This window comes from Bison bison, unplaced genomic scaffold, assembly GCF_000754665.1.
Source record: "Bison bison bison isolate TAMUID 2011002044 unplaced genomic scaffold, Bison_UMD1.0 scf7180017864503, whole genome shotgun sequence".
Lineage (NCBI taxonomy): Eukaryota > Metazoa > Chordata > Mammalia > Artiodactyla > Bovidae > Bison > Bison bison.
The window spans coordinates 7,776,778-7,789,361 of NW_011495061.1; positions in this window are offsets into that span (position 1 = coordinate 7,776,778).

A 12,584-nucleotide genomic window follows, 5' to 3' on the forward strand; every position below is an offset into this window, starting at 1 on the left:
AACTCTTCACATGAGGTGACCAAAGTATTGGAGTTTCAGCCTCAGCATCAGTTCTTCCAATGAACACCCAGGACTGATCTCCTTTAGAATGGACTGGTTGGATCTCCTTGCAGTCCAAGGGACTCTCAAGAGTCTTCTCCAACACCACAGTTCAAAAGCATCAATTCTTTGGCACTCGGCTTTCTTCACAGTCCAACTCTCACATCCATACATGACCACTGGAAAAACCATAGCCTTGACTAGATGGACTTTTGTTGGCAAAGTAATGTCTCTGCTTTTCAATATGCTGTCTAGGTTGGTCATAACTTTCCTTCCAAGGAGTAAGCGTCTTTTAATTTCATGGCTGCAATCACCATCTGCAGTGATTTTGGAGCCCCCCAAAATAAAGTCTGCCACTGTTTCCACTGTTTCCCCATCTATTTCCCATGATCTTTGTTTTCTGAATGTTGAGCTTTAAGCCAACTTTTTCACTCTCCACTTTCACTTTCATCAAGAGGCTTTTTAATTCCTCTTCACTTTCTGCCATAAGGGTGGTGTCATCTGCATATCTGAGGCTATTGATATTTCTCCCGGCAATCTTGATTCCAGCTTGTGCTTCTTCCAGCCCAGTGTTTCTCATGATGTACTCTGCATAGAAGTTAAATAAGCAGGGTGACAGTATACAGCCTTGACGTACTCCTTTTCCTATTTGGAACCAGTCTGTTGTTCCATGTCCAGTTCTAACTGTTGCTTCCTGACCTGCATATAAATTTCTCAAGAGGCAGGTCAGGTGGTCCGGTATTCCCATCTCTTGAAGAATTTTCGACAGTTTATTGTGATCCACACAGTTAAAGGCTTTGGCATAGTCAATAAAGCAGAAATAGATGTTTTTCTGAAACTCTCTTCCTTTTTCAATGACCCAGCAGATGTTGGCAATTTGATCTCTGGTTCCTCTGCCTTTTCTGAAACCAGCTTGAACATCTGGAAGTTCACTGTTCATGTACTGCTGAAGCCTGGCTTTGAGAATATATCCAGAGAAAAACATGGTCTGAAAGGATACATATACCCTAGGGTTCATTGCAGCACTGTTTACAATAGCCAGGACATGGAAGCAACTTAAATGTTCATCAACAGAGGAACGGATAAAGATTTTGTTGTACATATATACAGTGGAATATTACTCAGCCATTAAAAAGAATGAAGTGGTATCATCTGCAGCATCATGGATGGACTTAGAGATTGTCATATTGAGTGAAGTAAGTCAGACAGAGAAGGAGAAATACCATATGACATCCCTTATATGTTGAATCTAAATAGAAATGATACAAATGAACTGACAAAATAGAAAGAAACAGCCTTGAGAACAAGCTTACGGTTGCCAGGGGGAAGGGATAATTAGGGAGTTTGGAATGGACATGTACACACTGCTATATTTAAAATGGATAACCAACGAGGACCTATGCATAACTTATGGAACTCTGCTCAACGCTGTGAGGCAGTCTGGATAAGAGAGGGGTTTGGGGAGAATGGATACATGTATATGTGTGCCTGAGTACTTTTCCTGTTCATCTGAAACTATCACAACATTTTTAATTGGCTATCAGTTCAGTTCAGTTCAGTTCAGTCGCTCAGTCATGTCTGACTCTTTGCGACCCCATGAATCGCAGCACACCAGGCCTCCCTGTCCAGCACCAACTCCCAGAGTTCACTCAGACTCACGTCCATCGAGTCAGTGACGCCATCCAGCCATCTCATCCTCTGTCATCCCCTTCTCCTCCTGCCCCCAATCCCTCCCATCATCAGAGTCTTTTCCAATGAGTCAACTCTTTGCATGAGGTGGCCAAAGTATTGGAGTTTCAGCTTTAGCATCATTCCTTCCAAAGAAATTCCAGGGCTGATCTCTTTCAGAATGGACTGGTTGGATCTCCTTGCAGTCCAAGGGACTCTCAAGAGTCTTCTCCAACACCACAGTTCAAAAGCATCAATTCTTCGGCGCTCAGCTTTCTTTACAGTCCAACTCTCACATCCATACAAGACCACGGAAAAACCATAGCCTTGACTAGATGGACTTTTGTTGGCAAAGTAATGTCTCTGCTTTTCAATATGCTGTCTAGGTTGGTCATAACTTTCCTTCCAAGGAGTAAGCGTCTTTTAATTTCATGGCTGCAATCACCATCTGCAGTGATTTTAGAGCCCCCCAAAATAAAGTCTGACACTGTTTCCACTGTTTCCCCATCTATTTCCCATGAAGTGATGGGACCAGATGCCATGATTTTTGTTTTCTGACTGTTGAGCTTTAAGCCAACTTTTTTACTCTCCACTTTCACTTTCATCAAGAGGCTTTTTAGTTCCTCTTCACTATTGGCTATACTCCAATACAAAAAAAATTTTTTTAAATACAACTTATTGTTATGTGACATGATGGTGGTAACATATTATTATTTTTTTTGTTCCTTATTTGATTGCTAATATTATAGAGTCTCCCAAAGAGCATTTTTGAAATTATAATGGACAATAAAATCCAGGTACCTAGAATCATTGATCTACTACAACTGCTCTGTTCTCCCCGGGAAACCTAAACCAGCAGAAAGAACTCCACACCAACCAGCCAGCACTGTGCCCAAGGGAAGCCCCAGCAGTTCACATCATTTGTGCCTTGCTCTTAAGCCTTGAACCTCTCTGTGTGTCCTGTTGACTTGTGATGGAGACATTATCTAAATAGTACCAAGCTTTAATTCACAACTTGGAAAATGCATGGCTGCTGAGCATGCCAGGATACCAGCCATGGAAAGTGGGGATTGACTAGCCAGTAGGTGGGCTTGGAGACTGGCACCTTGCCTGGCTGTGAATCTGGCACCAGTGGTGGGAGTAGTGGGTATTCTATTGCCCAAAGGCCAAGAGGTTTGCCATTCCTGGACACATACAATAGACATCCAAGCCAGGGGCCAGTTGGTGAGAGAAGTAGGAGTCACACTCAAGGGGTAGATAATACCTGAGGTCACACAGATGAAGGGACAGTGATGCTGTCAGTCAGTGAATATTCCAACTGTCAGAGGCTCCCAGGAAGAAGCAAGTCAGCTGTTTGTAGGACACAGCCCCTGGGGAGGGAGTGGCGAGAGAGAGGTCAGGGTCCCACCAGATGTGGTGGGGTTGGGGACAGGGTTCAAGTCCAGCATAGAAATCAAGTGCTAGACAAATAAACTGGACAGGAACCCAGTTGAAAGACCCAAACCCACCTGTGGTGAGGGAGAGGGTCAGAAGCAAGAGCAGGCTATGCTCAGTGGGCCCTGGCCAAGAGGCTGAGATCACGAATGTCTTCCTACCATGGTCATATTGGCTGCAGACCTGGGCTGGGCAGAACCTTCAGGAAGCGGCCTCAGCATCTGGAGCTTTGAGGAGATAAGATTAGGGCTTCTGCTGTAGAAAGCAGTTCTTATGCTGCATTCCCTGCCACACCAGTGAGCAAAGGAATTGGGTCAACTCTGCAGTCTGTCCTGCTTCTGGAATCTCACAGAACACATGACTGCATTCAAGGCCCTGAGAAGTCCTCTGGGAAAGAGCTAACTGCTTAATCCAGCATTCCCTAAATGATCAGTGCCTAAGACCCTGTGTCAGCCCCGAGCCTATTAACCCTTAAACTGAGGGCTGCCAGAACGCCCTGTGGGAAATGCTGCTCTGGGAAATGGACCCGAAGGCAAACAAAGCCCCTGAGCTTTGAGGTTTGTGTACCTGTGTGTGCATGTGTGTGTACATGCACACACATGCCAGAAAGAGAGTGATTAATCTTCAAATGAACCATGGAAATCGTGTGTTAATACCACCATCTGCTGCCTGAATGGGTCACCATAATGGGCTCTGACCAGAACACTGAGTCTTTGCTTCAGGTCCTTTTATTTCAATGCCAGGGAGGCTCTGATTGGCTCACTTTCAAAGGGGAAATATGAAAAATTCTACAGGACAAATTTCCCATGATAATGTCACAACTTCTCTCATTCCCTCCCAGTGTTAGGGCAGTTATATTTCAATTTGTTGATTTTCACGGTATTTATTACCATCAAGTGTTCTAGGATGTGTCAGAGGCATCCTGGCGAGCCCTCAGCTCATCATGGTGACAGCCCTCATCTGTGCGCAGAGAGTGAGCTGTGCCCAGGAGGTCTCTACTTGTTAGAACAAAGCCCCGAAGTTGGACTCTGCTCTCAAGGAAGAGTGTTTAACTTGCAGAGGTTGCCTGAGCAACCACAATGACCTGATTTCCTTTGTTACCAAACCAAACTTGGGTCTACTCGCCTGGGTGCAGGAGAGCAATCTACTGACCCTGGATCATGGTAAAGTAAAGTATAGTGTTTATTGCAAGACATCCAAGATGGGGCCCAGCAAGGAGAATGGGCAGCTTGTGCTCAAAAGACTTGGACTCCATGATGGTTTTCAGGAGAGAGGTTTTAAAAACTGTATGACAGAGAGGGTTGTGGGGCACATGATCAATTGTGCTAAATTCTCTGATTTGTTGGTGGTTAAGTAGTAGGTTGATTTTTTGGAATATCAATCATCAACCTTCTGGTTCCAGCTGTCTGAAGTCCACATGCTGGTGGTCATCACGCAAATTTCTTCGCTTGGTGGGGGTTTTAGTATCGACAAAGCAACACAGAATATTATCTGCAATCCTCAAGGAGGAAGTAAATGTCCTTGATTTTATTTTATGGCTAAACTTTCACTATGTTGTCTTGTTTGACTATGTTCCTTTGTTTCTCACTTCTCTGATTAAATTTGCAGAAGACCTAAGAGGCTAAAGTTTTTCTATAAACAAGGGGCAGGAGGTGGTAGGGAAGGGGGTCTGTCCTTGGGAAGGCCCTGCAGGGTCCTGCTCTGTTTCACTTTGAGCCTCACCTCCTTGGAGGAGGCAGCATCGCCTAGTGGCCTGTATGGGCTGTATGAGTGGTCTGCATGAGGCTGTATGGGCTGGAATTTGACTGCCTGCACTTGAATTTTGGCTCCACCATTAACTGGCAGTTTGACCTTGCGTGAGTTATTTAACCACTCTCAGCCCCAGTTTCCTAATCTTAATAGCATCTATCTCATGGGTTGTAGTAAGATTAAATATAAGTAAAACTCTTAAATCACAGAAAAGGATGCAATAAATTCTAGCTATTATCATACTTATCAGGAGGGTTCCTTACTCTAATTTAATTACCAATACCTTCCCTTTAGCTTTGGATTCAGAGGTGGGGTTGGGGGATGCTATTTCCCTTTTAATGTTTGGCTCAGAAGTAGATATAAACTCTGTCTTAGGTTTTAAAGAGTCTACTGAGGAAGGACTGCAGAGAAATAAATGTTAAGACTGTAAGCATCATCCTCCCAATCCAAAGCACACAACATTTATCTTCCTCCTTGGACTTAAGGTGAGGATTAAATTGGACAGTGTATGCACAGTACTTAGCACAGTTAATTTGCATAGTAAAGTTCCATTAAATTAGCCCTATTGATATGCGGCCACTGTCACGGTGGTGTTAGCATCAGGGGAGGGATTTGCAGGGTATTTCATGTGTTTTCTAATTTAATTCCTCTGTATTTAGGCATTTTGGTGAACAATCGGGGGCTCAGGTCAACACCCATCTGTGACTTTGATTGCCCTGTTTCACCTTATCCCTGCTTCTTCTTCCTCCAATCAGAAATGCTCTTTGCATCCTTTCAGCCTATATATAGTCTATGCATCCTTCACTATCCTCTGTGATATGTTCCTGGGATCACCCCAGGTACTTCTAACAACTCTGAACATCTAGCTGTGCAGTCTCGACTGTTGGCAGGATTGATGTCATACAGTCACTGGAAGAGTGGAGGGGTGTAACTCATTGCTATAGGCTAAATTGTGTCCTTCCAAATTCATACGTCAAAGCCTTAAACCCCCATATGGACTGTAGCGGAGATAGGACTGTTAAGGAAGGAAGTAATTCTAAAGGAGGTCATAAAGGTGGAGCCCTGATCTGATGGAATTAAGTGTCCTTATAAAAGAGATACCAGGACAATGGGGTGCATGTATCTTTTTGAGTTATGGTTTTCTCCAGATATATGCCCAGGAATGGAATTCCTGAGTCATATGGTGGTTCTATTTTAAGTTTTTTGACGAACCTCCATACTGTTTTCCATAATGACTGCACCAATTTATATTTCCACAAACAGTGGAGGAAGGGTCCCTTTTCTTCACACCCTCTCCAGCAGCATTTATTGTTTGTAGATTTTTGGATAATAGCCATTCTGACTGCTATGAGGTGGTACCTCATCCTAGTTTTGGTTTGTATTTCAGTAATAATTAGTAACATTGAGCATCTTTTCATGTGCTTGTTGGCCATCTGTCTGTCTTATTTGGAGAAATGTCTGTTTAGATCTTCCCCTAATGTTCACTGCAGCACTATGTACAATAGTTAGGACACGGAAGCAACCTAGATGTCCATCAATGAGGAATGGATATGGAAGATGTGGTAAATATATACAGTGGAATATTACTGAGTCATAAAAAAGAATGAAATAGTGCCATTCGCAGAGACACGGATAGACCTACAGAATGTCATACAGAGTAAAATGTCAGGAAGAGAGAAACATCATATAATATTGCTTATATGCTATATCTAGAAAAATGGTACAGATGAACTTATTTGCAAAGCAGAAACAGAAACACGAATGTGGAGGACAAACTTATGGATACCAAGGAGGAAAGCAGGGTGGGATAAATTGGGAGATTGGGATTGACATACATACACTGCTAGGTATAAAATAGATAACGAATGAGAACCTACTGTACAGCACAGGGAGCTCTACTCCATGTTCTGTGTAACTTAAATAGGAAGAAAATCTAAAAAAGAGAGGATAGATGTACACATATAACTGATTCACTTTGCTGTACAGCAGAAACTAACAGCATTGTTAAGCAACTAAACATCAATAAAAATTAGTTTTAAAAAGCTAAATAAAACCTTCAAATCTCCAAGAAAGACAAAAGATAGAATTAAAAAAAAAAAAAGGAAAAAAACAAACTTGAGATTTAGCTCCTTCAATAAAAGAATGAAAATGTAAAAAACAAAAAGAGATAACAGAGATCTCTATCATTTAAGGACACAGTAAAAAGGCAGCCATCCGCAAGAAGAGAACTGTCTCCAGAAATGAAACCCTGCTAGAACCTTGATCTTGGACTTTGCAACCTACGAAAATAAATTGTTATTTAAGCCTATAGGTTTAATTGTTATTTAAGTCTATCGTAGTTTGGTCTGGCAGCCTGAGCTGACTAGTATCCTCATGTTCACTGCACGGGATTAACATGCTGTGGTCTGCATAGGGGATTTATACAAGTAAGAAAAACCTAGTTTGTGACTTCAGATATCTTATTGCCTTTACTAAGAGGGGAAGATAGAGGCAAACATATGATCAGAGGTTACAGACCCTGTGGTAAAGGTTTTGGTAAAAGTAGGCACAGTATGCCATGGGGGATGGTGTTTAATAACATGATAGGCTTTGGAGTCGCACAGACCTTAGTTTGAAACCTGCATTTGCAATGTGATCTCCTTCAAGTTACCTATCCTCTCTGAACCTCACTTTCTTCACTGTAAAATAAAAATAATAATTCATCATCATCATCATAATTATTATGAGAATTTATGAAGTTAAGCAGTAAAGTCCTTATTAGACACATGGGGAAATAGTCACAGTTATTTACAATACTACTGTTAATAGCACATGGAAAGGGCATCATATTGCTGGAAGGATGGTCAAAAATCTTACAGAGGAGACAAAATTAGAACTGAGTTTTTATAGGGTGAGTAGCCGATAACCAGAAGAAGATAAGTGTGAAGGACATTTGAGGTAGAAGAAACAGAATTTGTAATTATTGGAGGCCGGACATTGTGTGCCACATTTAAGGAATTTCCAGTAGACCTGTATGACCTGATAAAGTCTCAGGGACTGAAGGGGCTGTGGTGGGAGGGCACAGGGAGTAAGGGGGTAAGGAACAAGAAAGGTAGTCAGGAGCTATGAAGCGGAGTGGGACTTTATTCTGAAGATGTTTGGGACTCATCTAAGAATGTTAAATAGTAGGTCTTGGAGCCATCATCAGATTTGCATTTTTGAAAAGCCCTCTGACAGTAATGCGGAAGATGGATTGACTAAGAAGGGATTGGTAGGAGATGGAGAGACTTATATGGATATTTTAATGATTAAAGGAGACAAGACAAGGGTCTGAATTAAGATAAAAGCAATGGGGACTGAGGGCTTTCCTTGTGGCTCAGCTGGTAAAGAATCTGCCTGCAATGCAGGAGACCTGGGTTTTGATCCCTGGGTTGGGAAGATCCCCTGGAGAAGGGGCAGGCTACCCATTCCAGTATTCCAGCCTGGAGAATTCCATGGACTGTATAGTCCATGGGGTCACAAAAGGTCAGACATAACTGAGTGAGTTTCACAAACAATGGGGACTGTAGTTGACAGATCTAAGAGATTGGGAGATTAGATGGGGAGAAGGATGAGGAAGGAGCAATAATTAAGGAGAGGGAGAAAGGGACAGAACTGACTCCTGCGTTTCTATCATGGCTTCAAGATGGATGGTGGTCTCAGTCACTGAGACAGGATGGGCTTGCAAGTGGAGTGAGTTGCATGTAGGACATGAGCTTTTGGTGTCTGTAAATCACCCATAGAGAAATATCCTTCCGAATGAACTGAATGTAGAATTCTAAAGCTCTTCAGAGAGCTCTGGGCTGGAGACATCTATGCGGGTTTATCTTTATATTGGAAGTTGAAGCTAAGGTTTGAATGAAGTCACTTAAGGGAGAAATGTGTAAAGAGAAGGCTAAGGAAAGAGTGTGGTGAACATAGATATTTCAGGTAAAGAGGAGCCATTGGAGCCAGTGACATGATGTGTGAGTGGTCAAAAGATCAGGAAGAGGGAGCAGTGGCACTCAGATGGAAGAGAAAGCTTAAGGAAGGAGGGCATGCCAGGAATGCCTGTGCCACAGAGAGGCCAGGCAAGGTGAGGCATGTTGCATCTGACTGGCAGTCACTGGAGAATTGTTTAAAGCTGAGGAGTGAGTTGTGTTGAGAAAGCTTGACTGTTAAGTAAGGGCTGAAGAAAGGGGGTTACCCAAGGAAGGCTATGGGCTATAGGAGGCTCCCCTTTCAAAGAAAGGAGAGACTCGTGCACATTTGTAACCTGTGGGGAATGAACCAGTGGAGAGGAAAAGTTTGACATTATAGAGAATAGTGGTCGATGGGACCAAGTTCCTGAAGAGACTTTCCCCACCTGGAAAGGGTCTGCAGAGCACAGGGTGCAAGTCTAACTTCAGACAGGAGGAGGGGACACTCCTCTGACTGAGGAAAAGGGAGGAGAAAGAGATACTTGCAGATGAAGGCAAGTTTGCCACTAACAGGAAAGGGAATTGTCTGGATGGTTGGATTTCTTTGTGGGACAAGAGAAGAGGTCACCTGATGAGATGAGGAGCTTGAAAAGGGGATAACAGTTTGGATTAGTGCTTGGCATGGAGGGGGGAAGCTGCTAGGGAGATGCAGAAGATCTCCCAGCAGCACAGGAGCCTTAGCATTCTTAATAGGATCTAAATGGGGCAGAAGAATTGAGCCCATGGAGAGAGAATAATGAAAGAGCTGTTCATCGTGGAAAAAGAAAAGGAACTACAAGGGCTACAGACAGATTGGGAGGCTGTAACATGACCAGTTGACTGGAAGTCTCCCTTAAATATACACTGGGAGTGTGAGAACCAGAGATATACATCTTGGTCCTTAAAAACGGTCGGAGAATAGGACAGAATGGTAAGATTATAGAGGGAAAAGAAAAGCAAGCTTCTAGATGTGCTAATATTTACGATGGATAAAGTAAATGAACAGGAAACTTTTGTGTTAAAAAGAACCAGGGTCTTGGTCTTCTACATCTGTGATTCTCAAATTATAATATGCGTGTGGGTCACTAAAGGATTTTGTTAAAATACAGATTCTGTTTCAGAAAGCCTAGGGTGGGATTCTACATTTCAGTAAGCATCTTCAGTCATGCTGGCTCTCCTGGTCCACAGATCACACTTGAAGATGCAAGGTCTAAATGGATATGGAAATGGTCCAGGATGAAGGTAGGCCTGGGGGTGGAGAGAAAGTCCATGCCTGTGGCCTCTCTGATCAAGGGTGCTCCTGACTGTAGTCAGGGGAGGGAGATGGAGTAGGACAGATGAGAAGTGTGAGGGGAGCCTGCTCTGCCTGGCCTGTCCCATAGCAATTTCCCCACAATAAGAGAGAAGGCTGCTAACTGGCTAGTGACACTTGGTATTAATTAACTCAATAGGATCAGTCCCCTGAAGCCTGTTTTGCATAATTAATAAGTGCTCAGCTATAAGCTGCTGAAAACACTGAAGCCAAAGTGTGACAATTTTCTGATCAGCTAAGCAGAGACACCACAATCCCCTATTGTTTGTGGACACAGAGCAAAGCTTTGTTATTAGTTGCTAAGTTGAGTCTGACTCTTTGCGACCCCATGGATTGCAGTTCGTCAGGCTTTCCTGTCCTTCACCATCTCCCGGTGTTTGCTCAAACTCATGTCCATTGAGTCAGTTATGCTATCTGACCATCTCATCCTCTGTCGTCCCTTTCTCCTCCTGCCTTCAATCTTCCCCATCATCAAGGTCTTTTCCAATGAGTCAGCTCTTCGCATCAGGTGGCCAAAGTATTGGAGCTTCAGCTTCAGCATCAACCCTTCCATTGAATATTCAGGGTTGATTTCATTTAGGATCGACAGGTTTGATCTCCATGCTGTCCAAGGGGCTCTCAAGAGTCTTCTCCAACACCTCACTTCAAAAGCATCAATTTTTCAGTGCTCAGCTTTCTTTATAGTCCAACTCTTATATCTGTACATAACTACTAGAAAGACCATAGCTTTAACCATATGGACCTTTGCTAATGACTGAGATCGGATACAGAGCCCTTGGCTCTGCCGGGTCCTAATGGGGGGGAGGCAGGCTGGACTAAGACATGGGGGCAACCCAGGCAGACTGATAATTTGATGCCTCTCCAACAAAATATTCTTTAAATATTTGTTCAACATTTAATCAGAGAGGAAGTTGAGTGCAGCCTTGAGGAAGAGCAAAGCAGGAAAGTGCTGGGCCAGGTACAGTTTTTTCTCTGTTGTCTCAAGCAATTCAGCTCTGGCCCCAACTTTCTTAACATACTTAGCCAAACAAGACCCTCCAGTCACAGGCCCACCCTCCTTAGAAACCAGGTTTGCTTCCCCCTCTATGTATCTCTGGAGATACCCCTGGGAGGTTCTGCCTTTGATCCCAGGATGCTCTCTGAGGTGCTCTTTCTAAGAGTTCTTTCAACAAATAGAATTGTTTAAAAATAGCTTGTTATCTTTCTAGAGAATTTTAGCCTCATTTTTTCAATGATTCTATGGACAACCGCTCAGATGGTGGTGTCTTTGGCTCTGGGAGATGGTCCTGAGATAGGTCAGTCTCCTTAGCACTCAACCAGAGACGCAGTTAGTGGGGAGAGCTGGTTCTCTGGTGCTTACTTATGCCATTGGTAGGATGATTTGATGAGAAATCCTTGTTGCTTAGAAACCTAAATTCTGAGCCAAACTGTCTAGGTTAAATTTTACTTCTGCTCTGTATGAATAGCTACCTGGCTATGGGTAGGGTTTGTAACTTTTCTGAGCCTCTGGTCCCCCATCTGTAATATGGGGATAATGATAGACGGCTCTTCTAATGTTCTTCTGAGAATTAAGTGAGTTAATAATGTGTGTGTATGTGCGTGCATGCTCAGTCACTCAGCTGTGTCCAAGTCTTTGTGGCCTCACTGCCTGTAGCTCACCAGGTTCCTCTGTCCATGGGATTTTCCAGGCAAGGGTATTGGAGTGGGCTGCCATTTCCTACTCCAGGGGATCTTTCCCACCCAGGGATCTCACGCATCTCCTGCATTGGCAGGCACATTCTTTACCACTGCATCACCTAGGAAGTGAGTTAATAATGAGGAGTACTTAAACAGTTTTTGACATGTAATAAGAATTAAATAAATATTAATTATTGTAGTTATTATTATTCTGCAGCTGTTAGCTTCTATGCTGCATAACAATTGTCACAAAATTAGTGATTTTAAACATGTTTTAACATTTAAACATCAATAATGGCACCCCACTCCAGTACTCTTGCCTGGAAAATCCTATGGGCGGAGGAGCCTGGTAGGCTGCAGTCCATGGGGTTGCTAAGAGTTGGATACAATTGAGCGACTTCACTTTCACTTTTCACTTTCATGCATTGGAGAAGGAAATGGCAACCCACTCCAGTGTTCTTGCCTGGAGAATCCCAGGGATGGGGGAGCCTGGTGGGCTGGTGTCTTTGGGGGTCACACAGAGTCGGACACGACTGAAGTGACTTAGCAGCAGCAGCAGCAGCAAATATACTGTATCAATAGAATAAAGGACAAAGCCACATGATCAATTCAATAGATGCAGGAAAGCATTTGATGACATCCAACAGTCCATAATAAAAACTCTCAACAAATTAGGAGTAGAAAGGAACTTCTTTAGCTTCATTAAATACAGCTATGAAACTCTACAGCTAACATCTTACTTAAGGGTG